The 16,879-nt window shown below is 39.6% G+C and overlaps 1 protein-coding gene, 1 non-coding gene and 1 pseudogene across 3 annotated transcripts in view; all 3 read left to right on the forward strand.

The window, feature by feature from the left end:
* The window catches only part of ZFAND3 (zinc finger AN1-type containing 3), a 242,605-nt gene that overhangs the window by 108,861 nt on the left and 116,865 nt on the right, over positions 1-16,879 (forward strand). The window lies entirely within an intron of this gene.
* On the forward strand, positions 559-3,227 carry LOC121158544 (annotated as a pseudogene).
* On the forward strand, positions 2,084-2,209 carry LOC121158855. The gene has a single exon (XR_005884242.1). It is a non-coding gene; the product is annotated as a U6atac minor spliceosomal RNA (small nuclear RNA).

The following is a 16,879-nucleotide window of genomic DNA, read 5'->3' on the forward strand; positions in this document are numbered from 1 at the left end:
GGTTACTTTGAACTCTGGATTAAGTGGCCTCACTCCTGTTGTTTCAGATTAACCTTGTTAGCCATTTACTTGGTTTGGTGGGATCCACTTGTTCCATTTCTCTCAATAGAAAGCTCCTCTTTATAGCTACTTAAGGCACTGGCTATTTCAGCTGGACGCAAAGAATCTAATAGAGCTGGAATTAGCATATAAGCCCCCCTCTAAAAGCAATAATTCATCAGACCAGTCTGTGTTTTTCCATTGTTAAAAACTTGTACTTGCTTCTATGAGGCCTCAGAAATAATCTGTGCTTCTGTTAATGAAAATAAATCCCCCAGAAGTCTGGTACATATTAAATATGGCATTGGAATAATAGATGTAGCTGCCCAGCCTTTTTTTTAAAGATTTATTTAGTTTTATTGGAAAGGCAGATTTACAGAGAGAAGGAGAGACAAAGATTTTCCATCGCTGGTTCTTTCTCCTCATGGCAGCAGTGGGTGAGCCGATCCGAAGCAGCTGTGTTGATCCAAAGTTAGGCGCCAAGAGCTTCTTCTGTGTCTCCCATGCTGGTGCAGGATCCCGAGGCTTTGAACCATCCCTTTCTGCTTTTCCAGGCTATAAACAGGGAATTGGATAAGTGGAGCCAGGACATGAGTTGGCACCCGTATGTGATTGTTAAGGGGAGAATTAGCCGGCATTTTTTAGATCATTGTAGATAGATGAAGTCTTGGTAATGTTCAGTGTGAAGATCTTGGAGTTAGGACTAAAGTTAGGATTTTAAACATCCAGTAGTAACTCATAGTCACGATAGCTCTCAATGTAATTGAATTGGATTATGTTATTCACCGATTGGCCAGGTGCTGTACTTTATGTACTTCCTAGTTTTTTGTGAAGTCTTGAACCCAATTATGTTTTATGTGACATTGGGGAAGCTTACTATCTATCTATCTATCTATCTATCTGATAGTTAAGTAAAAGAGGAAGGTGATTAGTAGCAGATGATTGCTTCCTCTAGCTGTAAACCATGTTAGTTTTGTAAGCAGTCAATCAGGGACAGATGCTGTGAAGTCATTAATAAATGGCAACAGTGAAAATCCTGACTAACTGAAAATGGACCTCAGTTATTCATGCTATTTTCCAATATTTATTTCCATTCCTAAAACGATAGTTTGAGGAAAAAAGCCCTTTGCACTTATGAAAATTTATTGACATTTTCCTCTCCCAAGTTCATTTGTCAAAGTCATTCATGGTTCTGTTTCCAGGGCTTTTAATTATTGGATTGCTTTTCCTCAGTACCTGAGTTAACTCATTTGGTGAAACTGTCATGAGTTTCTTTGTCAATTTTTAAATGTACTGAAGGGTACAGAACAACTTGGAGTGTCCTAGATTATTGATGACACCTCAGAATTAGTTACATATACCAAATAAAGGAAAATTTAAAAAATTTTTAGAAAATATCTGTAGCATAAGTATGCATTCATATATAAGTAAGTATTGAAGCATTAAATGAATAGAGAGTTTAAGACAAAGAACTTTGATCTACTGTATGCATCATTCTGCAGTATTGTCTAATGAGAACTTCTGTGATGATGAAAGTGTTTTATTTTCATGTACATTCTGTGATAGCCACCAGCCACATGAGGTCATTAAACACTTCAGAAGTGGGTAGTGTAGCCAGGAAACCACATTTCCCCCTTTAATTCACACAGATTTTTGGTTTCTGCAACAGACAGTACAGCTCCAGAGCATGAATCTGAGTACCAGAGCTTGTGGTGCTGAAAATGGTGTGATGCCGTGGAGGTTTTCCCGCATCTAAAGGCCTGCTTGAAGTCAGAAATTGTGTTTTTCTTGATTTGTTCATGAAATGATGTAACAACTATTTTTTACTCCTAAATTTCACAGCTGGGAAATTGTGAAATATTCTTTCTCTTCTACTTAGAAAGCATTTACTATAACCTAGATGCGTATAGTACAGTGGCCAGTGTATTGTGTTATAAGGTTAGTTTAGTTCTTTATCTCAAAAATGGACACAGTGACCTGTGCATTTGTTGTCTATCTGAAGGAAAATAATCAATTTTAGCTTCATTCAAAATTGCTGAACTTGGAGTTGTATGAAATGAGAGAAGGTTAGCACTCCCCTTGACAAGGATGGAAGAGGCCCTAAGGCCTGGCAACATGCATACAGTTAAGGCATTGCCACCTGCTTCATGGCACCTAACCACTGTTTTTGTAACATGGGGGCATCTGTGCTCTGTGATAGGCATTCTAAATTGAAGAACCAGAAGACCCCAGTAACAAGTTATTTTTGCTGAAATAATCTTTTCTATTTCTGATATAAAATTCATCCGTAGTGGTCAATATAGGACTAGAGACTGTTTGCTAGTCAAAATTTGGGACTTAAAAATGGAAAACAGGCCTGTGGCAACATATTAGGTGCACGAACACCTTAGAAGTAAACTTTATTCAGTATACAAAAATGACTGCATATTTGACAAATTTAAATGTTGTTGGAATAGATCGGACAGTGTTGTCATGATTGGATCTTACAGTAATTTCTTCAGAATGTTTGACAGGAATACAAAGTAAGATATAAGTCTAGAAGCATCACAGGAAAACAATAAACGTCGCACAAGTTTGAAGCCTCGGAAAGTCTGTGCGAGCGGCAAGCGAAAAAAAGATGAAATAAGTGTTGACAGCCTCGACTTCAACAAGAAAATTGTTCATACAACCTGGCACCTCCAGGAAAATATCATTGTTGTAGCTACTACAAGCAAGCTGTACATATTTCAAGACAAAATGAATTAGGGTTGGCATTCCTAGAGAGGAGCCTACTTCCTGCTTAGTTGAGGTAGTTGAAACCTAGCATTCATACCTATAAAAGAGAGAGGTCCGTTGTGGTGCCTCTTTCCTGTGTTTGTGTTGTCAAATGGCACACTGTCATTTTTATGTAGCTACATGGAGAAAGCTCCGTGGGTTCATCACTTGATGTTTTCCATGTCTGGTAGCCATTTAGGTAAGAGTAGGGTACTTTTGATAGAAATGACTTCTTGCACCATCTTGCCTAATGGACTAGATTGGACTATATCGACATTGATTTACTCTACTTTTTATGCCTTCCATTGTGATGATGTCAAACATAGTGAAAGCCTTCAGTCATGCTATGGGATTTAATTGTGTATCCTCGTTTTTATATCATTGTGGGATACACCCTTCCTTCCCCCTTTTTAAATTAACTACAGCTCATTCTTTAAAAAAATTGCTGAACTTGGAGAAATAGCAGGTCTTGGCTATTCACAACAATTTCTTTTGCTACTTCTCATGCCTATCACTTCTACTTTCATTAACTGAAAATTTTTTGCTGTGGAGTGTTCTGTAATTTTAGAATATTTTATCTCTAGGTGAATGTTAGGAGTGACTTTTGGCTTTATTACAGTGTTTTGCTTGTGATGTCTTCAGATTTCTTACTAACTAGCAGCTCAAGTTCATCATTAACTGGAGGTCATTCAAGTTGTGGATGAAGGTTAGTCAAAATCCTCAACCTGCAAAGCTGCCATGTGGACAATGAGAACTGGCTGCTCCAGTTCTCATCCAGCTCTCTGCTTATAACCTGGGAAAGTAGACAAGGACACCCAGAGTCTTGGGAACTTGCAACTGCACAAGAGACCTGGAAGATGCTGCTGGCTCTTGACTTTGCGTTGGCTCAACTCTGGCTGTTGTGGCCATTTTGGGGAGTGAACCACTGGATGGAAGATCTTTCCTTCTGTGTCTCCTTCTCTCTGTAAATATTCCTTTTCAATAAAATAATATTTTTTAGAAAAAGATATTTAATGCTGTAAATTTCTGCCTCACTGCTGCTGTAGCAGTAGCCAACAAGTTACGTTGTGTTTTCATGTTGATCTCTCTCTTTTTTTTTTTTTTAAAGATTTATTTTTTTATTATTTTTTTCATTGGAAAGGCGGATATACAGAGAGGAGAGACAGAGAGGAAGATCTTCCGTCCGATGATTCACTCCCCAAGTGAGCGCAACGGGCCGATACTATGCCGGTCCGAAGCCAGGAGCCTCTTCCGGGTCTCCCACGCTGGTGCAGGGTCCCAAAGCTTTGGGCCGTCCTCGACTGCTTTCCCAGGCCACAGGCAGGGAGCTGGAAGGGAAGCGGGGCTTCCGGGATTAGAACCGGCGCCCATATGGGATCCCGGGCGTGCTAGGCGAGGACTTAACCACTTGCGCCACTGCGCCGGGCCCGTGTTGATCTCTCTTTAAGTCCAATGTGAGTCAGTCCTTTGTTGGATTGGTTGTTTGTTTAAAAATTTTTTTTAAAAGATTTATTTATTTATTAGAAAGTCAGGTATACAGAGAGGAAGAAGAGACAGAAAGGAAGATCTTCCGTCTGATGATTCACTCCCCAAGTGAGCACAATGGCCGATGCTATGCCGATCCAGAGCCAGGATCCAGGAACTTCTTCCGTGTCTCCCACATGGGTGCAGGGTCCCAAAGCTTTGGGCTGTCCTCGACTACTTTCCCAGGCCAGAAGCAGGGAGCTGGATGGGAAGTGGAGCTGCTGGGATAGAACAGGCGCCCGTATGGGATCCTGGCGTGTTCAAGGTGAGGACTTTAGCTGCTATGCCACGCCGCTGGGCCTGATTATTTAAAAATTTTTTAAGTATTTATTTATTTGAAAGTGAAATTTACAGATAAAGGAGGAGAGACAGATATCTTGCATACTCTGGTTTACTGCCTAGATGGCTGCAACAGCCAGGATTGGGCCAGGCTGAAGCCAGTAATCCAGGAAAGCAGGAGCTCCATCTGGAAGTCTCACATCAACAACAGGGTCCCAAACACTTAGGTTACTGTCACCATCATCAGGGAGTTGGATTGTAAGGGGGAGCAGCTGATGGTTCTCCCTTTATAAGGGCCATGTTTTCCCACTTCTTTGTATAGCTGATTATCTTTCTTTTAGTGCCAGATAGTGATTTTTACCTTGTTGGGTATTGAATATTTTATCTATAGCTACAAATCTTTTTAAAAAGATTTATTTATTTTTATTGGAAAGGTAGATAATATTTATGGAAATATGGAGAGACAGACCTTCCATCCACTGGTTTGCTTCCCACATGGCTGCAATGGCTGGAACTGAGCCGATTTAAAGGCTGAAGCCAGGAACTTCTTCCAGGTTTCCCACCCAGGTGCAGGGTCCCAAGGCTTTGGACCATCCTTAACTGCTTTCCCAGGCAACAAGCAGGAAGTTGAATGGGAAGTGGAGCTGCTGGGACATGAACCAGTACCTGCATGGGATCCCAGCGCATGCAAGGTGAAGATTTAGCATTAGCCATTACATTGGGCCCTAGCTACAAATCTTAACCCTTGATCTGAGATGTAGTTTAGTTCTAGTGACCTCTCTTTAACTGTGGAAACACTTTGAAATATCCCCAGTGGATTCCTGAAACCACAGATGAACTGAGCTCATTGATTATTTTATAAGTTAATGAAGTATCACAGTAAGAGATTAATAACTAATAATATACTGTGATAAAACTTATGTTTGTGTGAAATTTTATTTTCTGTATGTATTTTGTATTTATATGTATTTCTGTAATTTTTTAAATGTTTGCTATTTTTGGTAATGATTGACCATAAGTAGCAAACCATGGAAAAATTAAACAAAAGGAAAGGGAGATTGCCATATAGCTGCACACAGTTGAATCTTTTGAAATCATGCTTTTATGATGTATCTTCTAGTGCTGATTGTTTTCTATTTTTGAGGGAAGACCTTGGATACTCTTAGTGTCCCTCAATTGTAAATTGTTGAAGTCTGCCCTTTGGGAACAGATGCAATTCCTGGCTCTATATATGTGTCCAGTGCTGTTTCCTCTTATGCTTTCTGTTAGAGAGAACCTCTTAATTTACAGTTGTGGTTTTTTCTCCTGTCAAAGTGTTTGTTTCATTCTTAACTTGGTTCTTAGCTGTTTTCCTTAACTCAGGCAATTTTTGGACAAGACCAATTATATACTTTGTAGGTACCCATGTCAAATGAAAGAATGGCCCTTTATTCAAGCATTAGTCAGAGTTTTAAGATGACGAAAGCAGAGAAACTCAGCACAGGGTTCTTAGAGCTGCAGCTGCTAAGTTGCCTGGTCACAAAGCCAAGGCTGCTGCCAGGCTCCACGCCTCATTCTTTTTTCACTATTCTTTAGCCTGAAAACTCTTTGAGACGATTAATGACACTTGGCTGGAACTGGACTCCTTTGTTTCCCATCTTTCTGGAATCACTGCCTAATTTTTTTTCCCCCCCTTTCTTGTTGTCCAGAGTTTTAACTGCTATATGGATTACTTTGTTGTTTCAAGCAGGGGAATAAATCTAGTCCATACACGACCATGTTATCTGGAAACAAGTTATTTTTCATCTATAACTTGTTTAAAGGCCAGGTAGCTTCTCTCATGTTGAACCAGGGTAGGATATTGCTGTTGGGAGTATTAGCTTGGCAACCTGTTTGGAGAGGTTTGGGAATAAAAGGCTCTGTTGAATCATTTGCTGCTGTGTTTTCCATTCTTAATTCCTTGGGTAAAAAATATTGAAGTGGAAACAGATTTCCTGGTAACATTAACACATTTTCTGAATTGTAATGCTTGATTTCCATCATGTGTTGACTTACTGCTTGAAATCACTCTACCTTCCGTTTTTCTTCTTTAGGCTGTGTCTAAATGCAATATGTGCATGGGTTAAGACAGTTCTGTTTTTCCACCTTTTGGAAAATATATCTCTTTGTAGGGCAATTTGATCTGCATTTGTGTAGTAAGGTTTTAACAGTCTTTGAGATGTTCTTTGCACTATTAGCGAGAATATACAGTGATACAGAAATGAATTTGTCAAGAGTTTTATGGTTTCATGATGTATTGTACAATATTAATTCTGCTGCAGTGTTATTAAGTCATTTTTCATCTCCTCTCAAATTAATGTTGACGTTCTATTACTGGATTTGTTCTTGTCTCCAGATTAAAACATAAAGGAAAAAGTCTTCCTGTTACAGTATTAAAATTAATTGTAGAGTAAGCAGCACCTTGCTTGGTGGAGTAGAATTCTAGAGAAATCATAATGGGAATTAATTTATTTGCTTTCTACTTGTTCTGCCCACCAGAACAGTGTATTACAAATATACTTATAGGGTGCCAGAAGAACATAGCAAGGGGTAAAATGTAAAGTGTAAGATTGTCTACTAGTAAAATAAAATTAACACCCTTAGTTTAGAAGAATTACATTTGGTTTATATTTTCAACTTAAAAGATGATGGAAATATTGCTGATAGATATATAGGTGGAAGAGTTTAGGTAGAGGATCCTATTTTTGTTCATAGGAATTATTTAGATTCCAATTAGGAGTACTGGAGCAACTACTACACCATGATAAAGTCCATACTTGGTAGTAGCCTGATTAGTGCTTGAGAACTGGTATCATTGTTTCAAAATTAGGAGTAAGTGGCAGACTGGGATTCCCCCACACCCCAGAGTAGTTACCCTTTTGGCTGCTGGTGTGGCAGGACTAAATTGCTGCTTGACATGGTTTACTCTGGATCCAGCTTCCCACTAATGTGCCTGAGAAAGTGGTAGTGGATTGCTCACTTACTTGAGTCCCTGCCACCAACATGGGAGGCATGGATGAAGTTCCAGGGTTCTAAACTCTGACTGTCCCAACCCCTGACTGTCCCAACCCTTGCCATTGAGGCCATTTGGGGAGTTAGCCAGTAGTAGATGGGATATCTCCCTTTGTAACTCTGCTTTTCAAGTAAATATATTTAAAATAATATTTTTACTTATATTGGGGCTATTATCACTGCAATCTCAGTAATGAGATCAGCAGGTATTTTGGTTTCTGCTTATGATGGGCAGGGGCTGTAGAATACCAATTTGTTACTGTAGGAGGAGTCAAGAATTTCCAAGAAGTTTAAATAATTTTAAATTTTAAATTTACTTTTGTGTTTGAGTGAGAGAAGCAAGCTGAGATACAGTGTTATGTAGTTCTGTGAAAAGTGTGTCTGTATAATGTGTTTCTATGATTTTTTTATGTGAAACATCAAAATGTATATTGTTTTGACTCTGGGTAGTAAGATTGTAGGGAAGCATTTTGATTTAAAAATTTTGTTTAGACTGGCAGAATGGATTGTGTAATACAAATGTAGCCAGTTATTTACATTTTAGATTTATAAATGGTATATACAGCGTCAGAATTCAAAGGTGAATATTTGGACTGGATGTTGAATCTTTCAGTAGACTGGATAAAGCTGTACTATTTGTGCTGGGTACAGTAGACTGCAGATTAAAAAATCTAAAAAGATTTACTTATTTATTTGAAAGAGTTAACAGAGGGAGAAGCAGAGACAGAAGAAAGAATGAGATTGATTAATTTCCAATTCACCTGTTCACTCCTTTGATGGCCACAATGAACAGGGCAGCTGGGCCAGGCCAAAGCTGGAGATTTCATCTGGATCTCCCACATGGATACAGGGCCCCAAATTTTTGGACCATCTTCTGCTTTTCTCAGGGCCTTCTAAGGTAGCTGGATTCTTTTTTTTCTCTCTCACAGTGTTGCTGCCTAGGCAGTCCTCAGCTGCACAGCCTGTCACTTCTGCTAGTCCCACAGAACTTCCTGCCAGTTGGCTGAACAGGCCAGCAGGCAGGAGAGAGTTAATGGCAGGGATTCAAGGCAGAGCCTGTCTGGCTAAGAGATCCATTCCATAACCCAGCATGCAGTGCAACCAGCTTGCAGGTAAAGAGGTCCGGTCTCATGGACGAAAGTATACTCAAAGAGGAGCGCACCTGTGTAGGGCTGCAGAGCTGCCTCTGAGCAGCAGTCTTTGGGGCCTCACCTGGATGGCAGGCATTAGGGTGAAGGTAGCCAGTGTGGGTGATGTACAGCTCTGTCGCCGTGTTCTTCGTAATGGACTAACTCTCACTGCTTAGGCTTGGGCGGTGTGCAGCTTCACCTTGAGGTCCACTGGTGTGGAGATCACGGATTTGGTGAGCCACCAACTCATTCTTTAACCCATCACCACTACAAGGTAGGGGAAAATTTCCCCGCCATTGAGGGTGGGCATGAGGCCGAACAGTGTACAGAGTCCCACATATCTGAGCAGCGAGCTAAGCACCAAGACCGTGGCAGCCAGTGCTAGTCCCCATTTGAACTTGACCATGTCGATCTTGCATGTGGAGAGGTAGATGCAGACAAAGATGATGTAGGTGGTCACGAGGGGGATGAGCTTGGCAAGCCCATCTCCTCCTCGAAGTGCACATGGACAAGGTTCTCAGCCCAAAGGCTAGTGGGTCATCTCCATTGAAGGTGAAGGCTATGCCACAGCATCAGCCCTGATTGCATTAAAAAAAAATTTTTTTTTTATTGGAAAGGCGGATATACAGAGAGGAGAGACAGAGAGGAAGAACTTCTGTGCAAAGATTCACTCCCTAAGTGAGCGCAACGGCCGATGCTATGCCGATCCGAAGCCAGGAGCCTCTTTCGGGTCTCCCACGCAGCTGCAGGGTCCCAAAGCTTTGGGCTGTCCTCGACTGCTTTCCCGGGCCACAGGCAGGGAGCTGGATGGGAAGCAGGGCTGCCGGGATAGAACTGGTGCCCATATGGGATCCCAGGCGTGCAAGGCGAGGACCTTAACCACTGCGCCACTGCGCCAGGCCCTGATTGCATCTTTAATGTGAAGTTAAGCCATGTGTATGAAGAATGTGTAGAAGTAATAATAAAAGGATAGTGAAAACTTTAGAATTTAAATATCGAAGTTCTTTTGTATGTAGTATAATTTGACAAGAAGAAATCATTAAGAGTTGAAAAAATACGATCATGAATTCTGCATCGATTTTTCAGTGTATGACATTTTATCAGTTTAATTTTGTTATAATGTTTTACAAAGCATACTTGGACATAGTTGACAAGCAATGATAAAATAACTCCCTGGATGATGAAATGGCAACATATTTTAAGATACAGGAAAAAGTTGGTATCACTGAGCTTTTGTCATTTATGTGTCTTAGGTTTATAAAATGGAGCAGTATAGTAATTGCAAGATCAGAACAGGTAACTTCTTTCAGTGGTTGTACTAAAGAATAAAGATCATGAAATATCAGTCCTTAAAATCAGTTAAAATTGCTTAGAAAGATGAAACTAAAATTGGGGCTTGATGAACTCTGGGTTAAGAGTTTTCAAGGTGAAACTGTCTAGGTCTCCCATTATCTGTGAGAAGAGGGATGATGTTGTCAGTGGCCAGAGTAGAGGTCAGATATTGTGCAGTCTTCTTAACCTTCCACTTCCTGCCAAATAGTATTAGAGGGCTAGCTGAAAATCTGAACAGCAGTTGCCCCATTATGCGTTTCTCCATAGTTAATAAAACATTAAGTCTTGGCAATCTTTAAATTGTATTTTATTTTGTAATATGAGCAAACTACTGTTGTTTCTGAAGGTGAGTTGGCATAAATTTGCAGCTTAAAAAGGGATTAAGACTTGTATTGAGGTGTGATGAATGTCTGCATCTCTGTCTCTAGATGTCCAGTGTCAGTGTGCGACTGTGTCGTTCTTGCAGAGGCACAGGCAAGGCCCAGCTGGGTCTGACCAGTAACCCTGTTGAAGTAGCTTCATTACATTCCCTGTTTTCTAGAAGGGGAATATTTTATTATTTGACCATCTGTGCTTACACACTGAAGTGGCTTTTTCCTTATTGCCCTTCTAACAAATTTTGACAGAAAACTGCCATGAGGGGTACAGGGCTCACCTGCTTGAACTGTAGCTACTGCTTCTCAAGTTCTGCATTAATAGGAGGCTGTAACCTGGCATGGAGACTGAGAGTACTAAACCAAGCATGTCAGTGTGGGCTGGGCCATCTCAGTGTCTTCACTGCTGGCCAGACATCCATCCCCTCCCCATTGTTGGTTATCCCTGTATAAATCATGGCCAGAAGCAGACTTTTATCATGCTGCTGAGAAGCCTGGTATCTAACTGTATCTGTTAGAAAACAAAACAAAACAAAGAATGTTTATTAAATGTGTCAGTCACTGGGAATGCAAAAGTAACACATTATCTCATTCATATAGCTTAGAACTCATTTTATAAAACTTAAGTTTTTTGGCTAATAAGGCAGTGACAACTGTTGAGAATTATTAAACATTTGAGAATATTTAGGCTGGAATAGGAAAGAACTTTGTGTTAGATTGTGGTTTTTGTTGAACACTTTGAAATCTTAACTGCCAGTTCTAAGTGATTTTATAATACAAAAAATTAGTACGGAATTGAGGAGCTTGTGGATCTGTAGACATGATAGAAATTCTTTTTACTGGTAGGAATGTCCATAGGACATGATTTCTGAGTCCCAGTACCAATACCTAGGTTTACAGTTGAGAAGTTAGCAGCAAACCAATTTAAGAAGTTTCACAACATGATCCTTTAGTGTGTTTTGATAAAGAACAGGATACTTGTATTTGTGTGTGGTGATGGAACTATGTTCTTAAAGCTAGAAACTTAATAGTAAGATCTCAATGAAACCTTTGTCTGCTTTCAAATGGTAGTTCCAGCGCATCTGCAGAATCTTTGTAAAATGTCTAAATACTGTGGTTTTGTCTCCACCCCTGCCCCAATAAGTGGATCCAGTTTTTCTAAAGGTTTATTTATTTGAATCTAAATCTTATCCCTTGTAAAACATTGATATGTTCATGCCAAGCTTCTGGGGCCCTTTGTTAGTACTTCATCATTTCAGGATGGAGAGCAACAAAGATAGTATGGGTGATGTATCAACACTTCTCTGGAGTACTGACCCTTTTGTATGATTTTGGGCTCAACTGACCTTCAAAGTGCAGTGTTATTACTGTTAAATTAATATACCTTCAAAAATGAAATAGATTAGTGAATATATGTGAAAAGAACAGTTTCAAGCACAGGTCTAGGATTATTCTAATTACTTGTGTATTCTTAAACTTGAAGCAAAGTTCCCACAGTAGTGTGTTATCCTTGCACCTCACCTCAACTACATCATTATCTTATTGGACTTTGTGATTAATACTTTTTACAGATAGCCACGGAAGCACTTGGATTCTCTCTGTATCACTGGATGTGCACTTGAATGCTGATTCCCTGGCAAGCTATATAAATACATGGTCTCAATATGTGTCTTCAGTTTGACCTTGATGTTTTCTGTTCCTGCCAGACTTTGTCCTTGTTGTGGTATCTTGTTGCATCCGTTGCAAACCTTTCCTCATCATTCACTCACTGCCAGAAATGTCACTGGTCTAAAATATGTTTATTTTGTCATTTTGTGTCTGTATTCTTGACATTCTGGATTACTTTCACCCATGTGACTCAAGCTGTTCACTTTCTCTTAATATAGCTTTGATTTTGTTGTTGTTTTGGAAAGTTAAAAGATGTTTTAACTCAATGTGAACTTTTGAAGCCAGCTGTTATTCTGGGTATGGTAGATCCTAGAATTGATTTGCTCTCTTGTTATTCCTGTTGCTCATGGTAGATGTGCCTTTGTTTAGATTGTTAGCTGCTCCCTCCCTCCATCCCTTCTTTCTTTTACTGAGTTATCTGTTCTGTGTCCAGGACTCTTTCAGACTCTGGAGACAAAAGAATGAACAGTTGCCTGAGCAGTATACTTGTTTGTATGTTTTTAAAGTATCTAGTTTTTAATTCATTAGGACAAGCATTTAACTATTGTAGCACTGAGCACAAAGAAAAAAAGAAAAGGAAACTGGGAAAGTCTCTATCTTGAAGGAACTTAAATTCATTGGGAGGGAAGATAAATAAATATATAACATGAAACACGTGGTACATCAGAATGTACTAAAGCAAAAGGTGTTGCCAGAAAAGGGCTGGGGAAATGTAATGTATTTGTAAGGACACTAGTTTTGCTCCTTAAGGCTTTACCCTAAGGCCCCCGAAATCTCACCTCCTTACTCTATCACTTTGGTGATGAAGGTTTTAACATACATAATTGAGCAGGGTTGGTGGCGGGTAGGACACAGGGTATTCAGTCTATAGCATTAGGTGAAAAAGAAACCCTGTGGATATCTGGGTAAGAGTGTCAGGCTAAAGCAGAAACACTACAAAGGCCCCGAGTTTGGAAAGTGTTTCAAAGAAGCCAGTGTCATCTGTTCTTGAAATCTTGTTGATGAGTTTTTGTTTTTGTGCGATTGAACATTTTAAAAAATTTACATTGAATTTATCAGCCTTTTTTTTTGGACAATGTCAAAACCTAGGCTTTCACTTTCAACATTATTAAGAATTATGTATTTTTTGAAAATAGTGCATAATTGACACCTCATATGATTCTGGTGTGTTGGTCTCTCTTTTTAGGCAGAATGTCTAACCTTTTGCTGACTAGTAAAAATGTGTAAACTACCTTGAATTAAAAATGTTTAGTGGCCACATTAGTAGAAATAAGCCAGGGCTGGCGTTAGGCTTAATAGTTGGGATCTGACCCTTCCCCGATGGAGTGTCTGGATTCAGTTTTTTGTTGTGTCTCCTCAGCCAGCTTCCTGAGCATGCCAACTCTGAGTGGCAGCGGTAATGGCTGAGATAGTTGGGTTCTTGACACCCTCACAGGAGACAAGACAGATCCTGGCTTTATTTAGCCCCCTGCCCATCTCTGGCTGTTGTGGACATTTTGCTGTGCATTAGTGGAGGCCTGGGGAGGGGGCAGCTCTATCTGTCAAAAAAATTAGTAAAAGCAAAGCAAGATGTAGTTAACTTGAATAATTCTCTTAAAAAGATGTATTTATTTATTGGAAAGTCAGATATACAGAGAGGAGGAGAGACAGAGAGGAAGATCTTCTGTCCGATGATTCACTCCCCAAGTGAGCGCAACAGCCGATGCTATGCCGATCTGAAGCCAGGATCCAGGAACCTCTTCCGGGTCTCCCATACGGGTGCAGGGTCCCATGGCTTTGGGCAGTCCTCAACTGCTTTCCCAGGCCACAAGCAGGGAGCTAGATGGGAAGTGGAGCTGCTGGGATAGAACAGGTGCCCATATGGGATCCCAGCGCAGTCAAGGCGAGGACTTTATCCACTAGGCCACGCTGCCAGGCCCAACTTGAATAATTTTAACATGACATTTGTGAGTGATTGTTTCAATATGCGGTGAAAGTAAAATTGATGGTTTAAATTGTTTTTCCCTCTGTAAAGCCCCGGTGTATCTCAGTTCAAAGTAGTCAAACTTCAAATATTTACTAGCCTGTTGGAGCAAAATAACTACTGTTTTAGGCCATGCTACTCTACCCAGTGCTCCTCACCCTGTCCTCTTTGCTAAAACCATTGTGTCTAACCTTTAGGTAGTGATTCTTGGTATAGTTGGTTATTAATCTGGAAGTAAATGATTTTCACCTAACGCAGGAAAATGGCCCCAGGCCTGGCAAGCATTGTTGAGCTGATTTTAAGCTTATCTATCTCTTACAGACTCTGTCAGGGACAAGGTTTGTATTCCTGGGAACCATTCTCTGCCTGGGTTGTCCTGCTCTCATGACCCAGTGCCCGTTGGAAAGGTTTCCTGTAAGTCTTCTGTGCTTGAGCAGTTACTATTAGGAGAGGAGTGCTGAAAACTCTAAGTAAGAGAAGGCGTGTGGTCCAGTTCTTAAAAGCTAGTCATTTGTGACAGTGCTGGTTTTCACTCCTCAACCTCTTAACCATTGGAGAGGCATTTACCTTCTGTGTGTAAGTGGATTATTTTGTGGAAAAGGATCGCTTAAGGTCTTGCAGTTACTTTTTGATAGTAGTAAGTGTGCTTCTCCAAATAACTCCCATGTCAGGTGTTTCTTACCATGTTGTACTAGTGTGACAATTATGCCTCCTCATTGCCATCATGCAGGTTTAAATAGAGAACATTTTTCACATACCACTGTTTCACTGGAGAGTAACATATGGTGTATTTTTGTATAAGCATTTAACAAATATATGAGAACCCACTATTTGCCTGGTGTAATTTTTATGTTGTTTATAGATCCTCTCTTGGAGTTTTATATTTTTCAGATTGCTTTTAATCCTGCTGTACCTGTTGCTTACAGTAAGCAATTTAATGCACTCATCAAAAAGATAAATTTTGAGTATTAAGGTTTTTATATTTGTTCAATATCCTTTTTGCATTTAATCCACTGAAAGACATAGATATGTTAAGTTTTTGGGCTATGGTAACTAACTGAAAGCTCCTTGAAGTAATACATGAACATGGTAATTTGCATTTTTTGAAAAGTGTTTTACTACTTTTACTGGTTTTCTTTAAATTGATTGGAGTTTTTCTTTTTACTTACGTAATAAATTTGGAGACTGTTGTTTCTTAGACTAAGCTTTAAAATACACTCACCTTTGAAAGCTCTTTTTTGAATTTATATTTCTAAACAATATGTTCTTAGGGGGGGAAAAAGAATTTTCTATCTGGGCTGCACCTCATTGTATATTTGATCATCTTTTGCTGCTTTGAAAAATTAATGATTGTTTGGATAGGGTTTGAGGATAGAGTGAAAGCATAATGTACTGCATGGGAGTGGAAAGAGGAGAAAGCTGCGTTTTGACCTCTATAGTTTGATAAGATTTAAGCCTAAAGAAAATTTAAGCACAAGAACAGGAAATACTTGTGTACTCTTCATTCAGATTGAACATTTATTAGCATGGTGACATACACTTGTTTTTTATTTTCCAGCTTTAGTTTTTAAAATTGTATCTATTTCAGTGGTAGAGAGATGAGAAGAGACACAGCAGAACAAGATAGCTCTTGGTATCCCCAAATGCCCACAATTTGGTTTGGGTGAAGTCAGGAGGTCCAAACTCAGTTCTGGTCTTGTATAGATGTGGCTTAACCACTTGTCATCACCCAGTACTGCCTGGGTACATCGCGGAGCCAGGAAGCTGGAATTGAAGTGAAGGTGTGTCTTGAGCTCAACCACCCTAGTACGGGATGTGAGCATCTCGAGCTGCCTCTTAACCAGTGTGACACGGAGCCTACCCTTTTGTATTTTTACCCTTCAGTATTAGAACTTTGTATTTCAGAGACTAAGTTCATGAGTAGGTATATGGCTTTTTTTTTTAAAGAAAAATTTGTGATTATGTGATGATTATAATGTTATGGTTGCAGAGATGAAGCAGATTATTTTCAGATGTTATGCATGGGTTTTAAAGCCAGTGGAACAGAGATCCTGAAGCATCTCCAGAGAACAGGTGCCTAACTTCCCGTAGTGGACCAAGGAATTGAAAAAGCAGTTAGTTGTTGGTTTTAGTTTTCTTACAAAAATAGATTAGACAGACATCCGAATGTCTGGGAATGGGAATATTTATGAGCAGGTCCACTTCTCTGACTACCTGTTCCACCCTCCCCTGTAGCCTGCCACCGCCTCTGGTGGAATGACTGTTGCTGCAGTCTTAACATTCTTTATTGATTTGATATTGTGTACTTGGCAGGGTGTGCTTTGTTGCTTCTTCAAGGTGTTGATATTTATCAAATACAAGATAGATGCCTTTATAATATTAAATATATGATTTGTAACTCTTACTTTAAATTTCCATCAATAAAAACACAGCATCTTAGTTACACGTCAAGCTATGTTAAGCAGTTTGTTACATCTTAAAGTTTACTAGAGTGATTTGAAACAGTGAAGATTTGCAAGAACACAGGGCATGTTTTGCAGATGCTAGTTTTGTTTTTTGTTTTTGTTTTTTTGGGTTTTTTTGGTTTGTTTTTGCCTTGTAAATATTCATCTTTGGTGGCTGCTTTTGTAAATCAGGGCCTACAAAGTTTAAAGTGTATGGTACAGATCAGCTGAGATACTTATCTCACAGAGGAGTTGGACAAGGGTAGAAACAAAAAGGTGACAGCATCGTATGCTGGGAGAGGCTTATCAAACAAGGTTAATTCTATGGATGCAATAAGCTGT

Source organism: Ochotona curzoniae, unplaced genomic scaffold, assembly GCF_017591425.1.
Source record: "Ochotona curzoniae isolate NIBS_2020 unplaced genomic scaffold, NIBS_Ocur_1.0 contig_3819, whole genome shotgun sequence".
Classification (NCBI taxonomy): domain Eukaryota; kingdom Metazoa; phylum Chordata; class Mammalia; order Lagomorpha; family Ochotonidae; genus Ochotona; species Ochotona curzoniae.